Consider the following 7,748-nt stretch of genomic DNA (forward strand, 5'->3'; position numbering starts at 1 on the left):
GTAAACAGGTCCTAGGATGGCGAAAGCTGGAATCAAACCTGGAACCCTCAAGTTGCTGGCACGGCCACTCTAGCCTCTAAGCCACACAGTCCTAAATCCTCCGTTTCAGTTGCTCAACGTCCGGACCTAATTCAACAACGTTGTTTCAATGTCTTGTGCCTGCTGGGTTTCTTGTCCAAATGTGCACACCTCTGTCTCATTAAACGATAAAGGTGCACTCACATGTGCATCCTCCCGAATCCTGCTCTGAAACCGTAATAACCAACATCTCAGGGAAAATTAATGGAAAGACAGATTAAAAACTAAGTGAGAAGAAACGGGCCACTGGTGTAGCTATTTGCAACTCATAAATCATTGTGACACACCTACGTGGATATACACACACGCATGGACACACAGACACACGCACACACGCATGCATGTACTGTAATTAACCACAGGCTATTTACTCTCTCCTGCTGTAAATTAGACATGCAGACACAGTTATTACATTACGGGGGGATCTGCCATGCAGAATACTAACAGGAGGAGGGTGGGCGTAAAGGTGGTACACACAACAAGCGGCACGTACAAACATAAACACGTACACCAGAAAGCGCGTTTGGAAGAATCATAGACTTGACGGGAGTGAAAATGAAGCCGCAGCCCAGAGAATAGGGGCCCCCAGCTCTTTGTTCCCTGCTGCATTTCATTATCTGAAACGCCAGCCAACACATACGACGCACCTCCCCCTTCCCTAAAGCTGTCTGCTTCCACTCCACGCACCAAAAAAACAAAAAAAAACCTGAGGAAAATAAAGATACTGCGTCAGATCCCTTCACGGGCATCTGGGCTTGGTCTGCATGGTCATTGTGAGCACATCGACCACAACGGTCGCCCCTTAAAACCTCAGTTGCTTATTTCAAGCCATGCTAGATGAGAACTTGATTAAAGCAAGTGTCGATACTCTTGTCTAAGGTAGCTTGTCTCCAATTAGTTCATGAACTTCTTTATTTTCCTCCTCCTGCTATTTGTGTCCTCTGCTTTCCCTCGCCGTCCCTCCGTTTTCCCACGGTGATCGATAGCTCATTACAATCATTGACTGCGGCTCATCAGCACCTGTTAAGATCTGGTGAGACAGAGGTGGTGCATATGAGTGTTGTGTGTTGCATGCGTATTGATAAACAGAAGATTGGCCTGCAGCAAGTTGAGGTGTGACATTTTTGTTATTCACTTTCACCAGCGAGGCTACCTGGCTTGCAGCAGCTTCATGGTCTGTGGGCTCAGGGAACATCTTACTATGCAACTCACGTGGGTGCCTTGGTTTGTTGCTATGGTGATTGCCAAGGGAGCCCGAGTATTATAGGTGTTTATTGTAGACAAGCGCCTGGCTACTTGTGTCTATCAGGACACGCTTCAATTTACCACACAGTTTTAGACCACACATTAAGTCGAACACAGCCGCAGAGGGACAAAGGGAAAAGACAAGAAACCTGCCACAGTCAAGTGTGGGATGTGATGCCGGATAGATTATTCAGTATTCATATTCCTGGAAGACAGACCCTGTTCAAACACTCAGTTGTTGGTTTAATGCGTCTCTGCAGGATTTGTTTTGGCAAGGACAGACTGTTAGTAGACGGAAGCAAACAGAGAAAAATAATGCAATGCCCTGAGACATTTAGAAACTAAAGAGGCGAGAAAAGATCAAATAAAAAGGTCCGCTGTGGGTTCATTCACCAGTGTGTGGTCGTAAAGAAGAGGACATTTGGTGTAAGAATGGGAAATTTGAAGAGAAAAGAGGTGAATACAAACGAGGGCTGAAAAGAGAACTTGTCTCTCAGCCCATGCATAAATTACACACATCATTTACATATTCATTATGTTTTGTGTACTAATGAGAGTATTTGCTTAATGGCTTCACCACCACTGGCAGCTTTTGTCTGTCACAAGAGAGGAAAACGGGGGAAAGGAAGGGGACAAAGGTCACTTTAAGTAAAGTGGGCAAGATCAATTGTACACAGTCAGTTTTGCTAATAATCCGATCAATTGCGTGTGCACGTTGGTTTCCAACCTGCACAAAGACTTGGGAAGTGATGCACCCTTGATGGGGGGTTGGTAAAAGTTAATTAAAACAACACCAGCTAAATTCCAAACTCAGGGCTCACTTCATTTCTCTCCTCTTGTCTCAGTGGAATAAGTCAGCGCTGCAGTAATTACACACAGCCCGGGCTATCCGGGCATTCCTTCAGGTGCCAAAAAGTCTCCCAAGTCACAAGTCCACCGCATCTGACAACGTCCCTTTGAGAAATGAAAAGTTGAGGGTGTGTTTATACTCTTCAAACACGGCATATTTCAAAAGCACCTAACGACTCCCAAAGTAGATGAGGAAGAGAGAGGGATGTAAACGTGGTGGCGGGGGGAAGGGCAACGATGGGATGAGCTACAAATGAGAGCGATGGCGACGGCAGGTTGGCACCGTGCCATCCAGTCAGGGCTTGAGCGGGGGCGGGCATGGGCGAAGGGGCGAGGAGAATAAGACAGGCAAAGCGTAGCAGACCTTCATACTGCCACCCTGATACCACCTTGGCACAGGCACAGCGTGGGCGGCGGGAAAAAGAAAAGACGACAATAGCTGGAGAGCGTATGTGAGCGAGATGGGCAAACTCGGCGGAAGAAAAGAAACATCGAAGGACGTCGAAGATCCGAAGAAAATGTCATATTCCAAGATGTGAATTACCGCTAATTTCACGAGAAAGAGAACACCAGCGAAAAATCCGGTCGATCCACCTATGCCAACGAACGCATGCCAGCCGCCCGGCGCCATGCCAGTTTCCTTGGCATAGCCCGCAACCAACGGACATCTGTGCCAATACAAGCGGACTTACCTTTGACGTCTCCCCTGTTAGTCGCAGTTTATTTGGACAAAGACGACAACGGGTGCCAAGGCAAGGGTTGCCAGCGCCCTTATGTTGGCATCATCTGCGAGACGGCGAGGACACGGCTCGGAAAATGGCACGCGGCCAAGCCTACTTAGCACAAACATTTGTAAACAGCAATCCCCATATGGTGAGCAAGGCATTCTTAGACACCTCCACTGTTTGCAGAGATGGCATGCCCTCAAGGGAGGCACCCGGATCAGAGATGGCAGCGTGCCAAACGCTAACTGGGAAATATTTACAAGCGCTATAAGAAGCTGTACAAAACAGTCGTAAAAAAGCAGAAGGTTAGAGTCGGAGACAATTGCATCTGGGGACCAACTACATTCCTGGGATGCCAACTTTGCTCTGTGCCAATACCAGAAGGAGGCATCTGCCCATTCCAAAGACGAGAGGTTAACCCATGCTGTTATGGAAAAGACCTGATGAGAAAAAGAGAGCGGAAACGCGCATTAACAATGAAGAAAAGATGGATAATTTTCAGCGTAATGAAGAAGAGTGGGAATGTGTGGACAAGTATGATGGAGCGTCTCTTTCTTGCACATGCACACCTGGGATGTTCTTAAAGGGATAGGGACTTAAAGGGAGGGACGTGTTGGCATCATCTCCAGAGTGTCAAGCCACTGCTGCGTCAGGGGCGGGCAACTGTCTTGGCATCGGATCTGCGGCTAATTAACAGCCGCACACTAATTCCAACAGCCGATCATAATTAGTGATTTAATCGCTCGTCAAGGCTTTTCTCCCCCCGCCCCCTCTCTAAATTGTGCATGCTATTTGGAAGCGTGCGGATAAGCTGAGGAATGCCGGAACTCCCTCTCCCCTCCTCCTCATCCTGCTTTCCTTCTTCCTTGGCTCCAGACTCCGGTGGGATCTTAATTAAGCCTGGGCTTCATTATGCAAATGGAGTACAATAAACGACAGCAGATCTGAAACTGGATCCAGACTGAAACCGAACAGTGGGAGGGGATGACCGGAAATGGGAAAATGTGCATCTGTTTGATTGTATTTTCTTCTAGTGCGGTGTTTTTCAACCTATTTTGAGGCGAGGCACATTTTTTTTCATCAAAAAATTCGGAGACACACTACCAGCAGAAAACGTTAAGAAATGAAACTCCACCAGGTCGTCGTGCCTTATTTTGAGTTTGTTCGTGTTTTCCTGTGTGTAGTGCTTTAGTTCCTGTCTTGCGTTTTTTTTTTTGGTGGCCCTTCCTGTGTTGTTGGGGTTTTCCTGGAGCAGTTTCATGTCTTCCTTTGAGCGCTATTCCACGCACCTGCTTCGTGTTTGCAAACAAGGCTATTTACGTTGTTGCTATCCTTCTTTGTGTTGTGATCCGCTTCTCAGACCACAATTTGATTTCTGTTTTTGAGTCCTTTTGTATTCCTGGTTTGTTTTGGACTCTTCCGATTCTTAGTTTGTGCACTTCCTTGTTTGTTCCGTTACCATGGTTTCGTATTTGTTCCACCTGCTACTTTCGGTTGATGCGCACCTGTTTTCTGATTGCTGCCAGTATTTAAACCTTCCTTCTCCCTTTGTTCACTCTGGATCTTTTGTTTGCAGTAAGCAACGTTCACGTGGTTATCTTCCTATGTGTTGTTCCGTGTTAAGTTTTATCTTAGCTTCCCGTGCGCTCGGCACGTTTGTTTTTGGACTTTGTCTCAGTGCTAAGTGTTAGCCTAGCTCCCCGTGCGTTGGCACGCGCTTTCTTTTGCCTTTTGCATCAGTGTTCTTTTATATTTTTGTATTAAACCAAGCTCTTACCGACAATTCCTGCTTGCCCTCAGTCCTCTGGCGTCCCGGGGTGACACAACACGCATCACCATGCGCGCACCACGTAATACTTTGTGTGAACATAGTTGATTGTCACGTCATGTAAGGATGTACTTTGTGGACGCCGTAAGTTTTTGCCGTCATCCAGTATTCTGTTTCTGTTTACTTTGTAGCCAGTTCAGTTTTACTTTCGTTTTGCATTGCCATTGCCCTTTCCTTTCCCTTTTGTTCATTTTTGGTTTAAGCATTACATACCTTTTTACCTGCACGCTGCCTCCCGCTCATCCTCATCTCACCCGACACATTCAGACTTTTACAAAGTAATTAACTACCTGCTGCCACCTACTGGTATGGAGTACTACGTGGTTACCCTGCCAAGTTTTACAAACCACAGACACTAAGCAACGGCACATTATTTGCAGATTATGATTATTGATTTGAAAAAAATATTTTTTGGACCCATTAGGTGAAGTTGCATAATTACTCACGGCACTAGTGTGGTTCAATAACACGGTTCTAGTGTGTCCACGCCGTTTAAGAGCCAACCACTGGAAATAAATGATGAAACAGCTGAATATGCAGAAGGTGCTTTCTCACATTGGAGATTCATAAGCCAACGGTGACAGTGAATCCCTTAATATCAGAAGTTGGCCGTTGTTATGGCTAAGCAGTGAGATGGGAGCGATAGGGAGAGGAGACAGACGGAAACACTGACGGTGGCGGCAGCCTGGTAGCTAATGTCATTTCAGTTTAATCATCGCATGGGATCATGGGGTTCATGAAAATTCATTTGCATATCATTAAATAGAGAGAGGTTATTTGGCGTGGGCAGCCAAAATGGGATTGGATGAAGAAGGGAAAAAATGGCAAATGGAGGCGCTTGTTATTAAGCAGCAATGTTTTATAGTCTGTCAGCCGATTCATTTAATTTGGAGGTAATTAAAATGTGTCAGACTCAATCAATCATTCCAACAGGCATACTATCAATATTTCTGTCTGAAAAAAGAATGACTGACATTCTCCAATAACTGACCTTAAGACCTTCATTTTACTGTGAGTTTGATCCATTCGGCGTTGTCTAAAATAACCAAACATCCATAATAATAATGACGTGTCTAGTCAAGGCGTCAATCTGTGATGCCCCCCTCTGCATGTCTTTTTGACCTGAACAGTGAGCTGCCACTGGTGCCTGCATTGCTCATTTGCATAAATGCTATAATTAGACCACCTTTTCACATGCAGAGCAGTTTGACAACATGGCAACCAAGCCCCTAACACACACGTACTGAAGATGACACACGCGCACACACACTCCGCCGTGACCACCCCATATCATGCCGAGTCTGTTGTCTGTGAGCAGGGAGTGTAAAGATTAACATAATCCAGCTAATAAGTGTGAGTAATATTCACACAGTGACACGTGGCGCAGGACATTGTCCTGCTGATGCGTATTTGTATCTCATTATAGATGTAAAGTACTATGGGGGCGGGGGTGGCATGAGTGGGGGATTGTATGGCATCACAAAAGAAGTGTAGGGCCTAAACGGAAAGACGCTAGAAAAATAACCATAAGCTTCAATATCTTCATAGCGTGTTTTACATTTGTGGTGTGCAAACTAATTTCAATGACTTTGCAGTGTTTCTCTGCGCAAAACTATGCCTGATATCAGTATATGTTTATTACTATTGATTTTAGTACCTTTCACTCCATCAAAATGTGATACTGACTCTTGTTACAAGATTAAATTGTACTTAACATCGCAGTCGTCGATTTTATTCTAAAATTCCACAAAATCCCAAGAAGGTTTGCACTGATTGTTTTACTCATCAGCCTGAACACACACGAAAAAACAGAAAGCAAAAGCGTTTGCAGCAGAATGCAGGAAATATAAATAGTGTATTTGCGTTTGCAGCCTAGCTCTGCCACATGATTGATTGGGATGGTGTGGCTACCATTAAAAAGTCATTTAAAAGATGGATAGGGACCACATTTCTAAATAAAAACCACTTTATACCTGATGAAGTGCTGAACAAACTCTCTTTCTGAGACAGTTACTGATGACTAGGAGTGTGACTGAGTGTTATGCAAGCACGAGCTCAGTAACAACTGGAGAAGGAACCACAATCAGCATGTATGCCGGTGTTTGAAAGTGTGATTGTGTTAGTACATTTAAAGCAGGGGGGCAGACCACCATTTTCCTAGTCCTGCTAGGCTGTTCCAAATGTCTGGTGGGGGGAAAAAAAGATGCGATATTAAAGGTGTCGAGATGAACGTTCAAACAATTTTTCATTATTATGGGTTCTGAAATTGTTTTTAGAATTGCACACGGAGGGAATATCCACACGAGCCATAGGTTTTCCGCCCTTGATTTAAAGCATAATGTTGTTTTTGTTAAAAAAGGTAGTCAGTGTATCCCCCAAACATGTCACAAACAGGCCTCCTTAGATACTTACTTACATGGACACGAAGGCAAAAGTGCAACTTCATCCTCCACCTTTTTTCCAAAAAAGCAAAGCGTGCAAACATATTTCTGCTCTGTCTCTTTAATTCAGGCTTCTACCACAGCAGCATGCTTTGGCTTTATGCATAAACATGAGCTGGCCTTTCAGCTCTCTCCTCACATAACCAATCTAAATCTAAATGAGCCCCCACTACAGATTCACCAGCAGGCAATGACATTACACCCCTCCCCACAACCACCACACACACACACTCATACAACACAGCCCAACCCCCCCGTACCCTACCCAGCTTCCCCCAGCGACACATATACACCAGCAGGCAATAATTTCACGCCATTCCTCAAAGCCCCCCTCCGCCCCACACACTCATACCCCATTTTGCTGCAACCCCACCAGCTGCACAGTGCTCATTTGATTAAGAAGGGGGAGGACAGGGAGAAGGAAAAATGGTGGGGGATCACTTTATCAGGATGACTTTCTAAGATGGCTATCATCAGCTGCAAAGCAATCTTAAGCTCTCTTCTGTGTTTGCTTTACTTTTTGTTCCCCCTGCATATCCATTTTGTCTGTGAGTCGTACTGTCGGTGCAAATCTCTGTAATG

This window comes from Nerophis ophidion, linkage group LG12 (genome assembly GCF_033978795.1).
Source record: "Nerophis ophidion isolate RoL-2023_Sa linkage group LG12, RoL_Noph_v1.0, whole genome shotgun sequence".
NCBI lineage: Eukaryota > Metazoa > Chordata > Actinopteri > Syngnathiformes > Syngnathidae > Nerophis > Nerophis ophidion.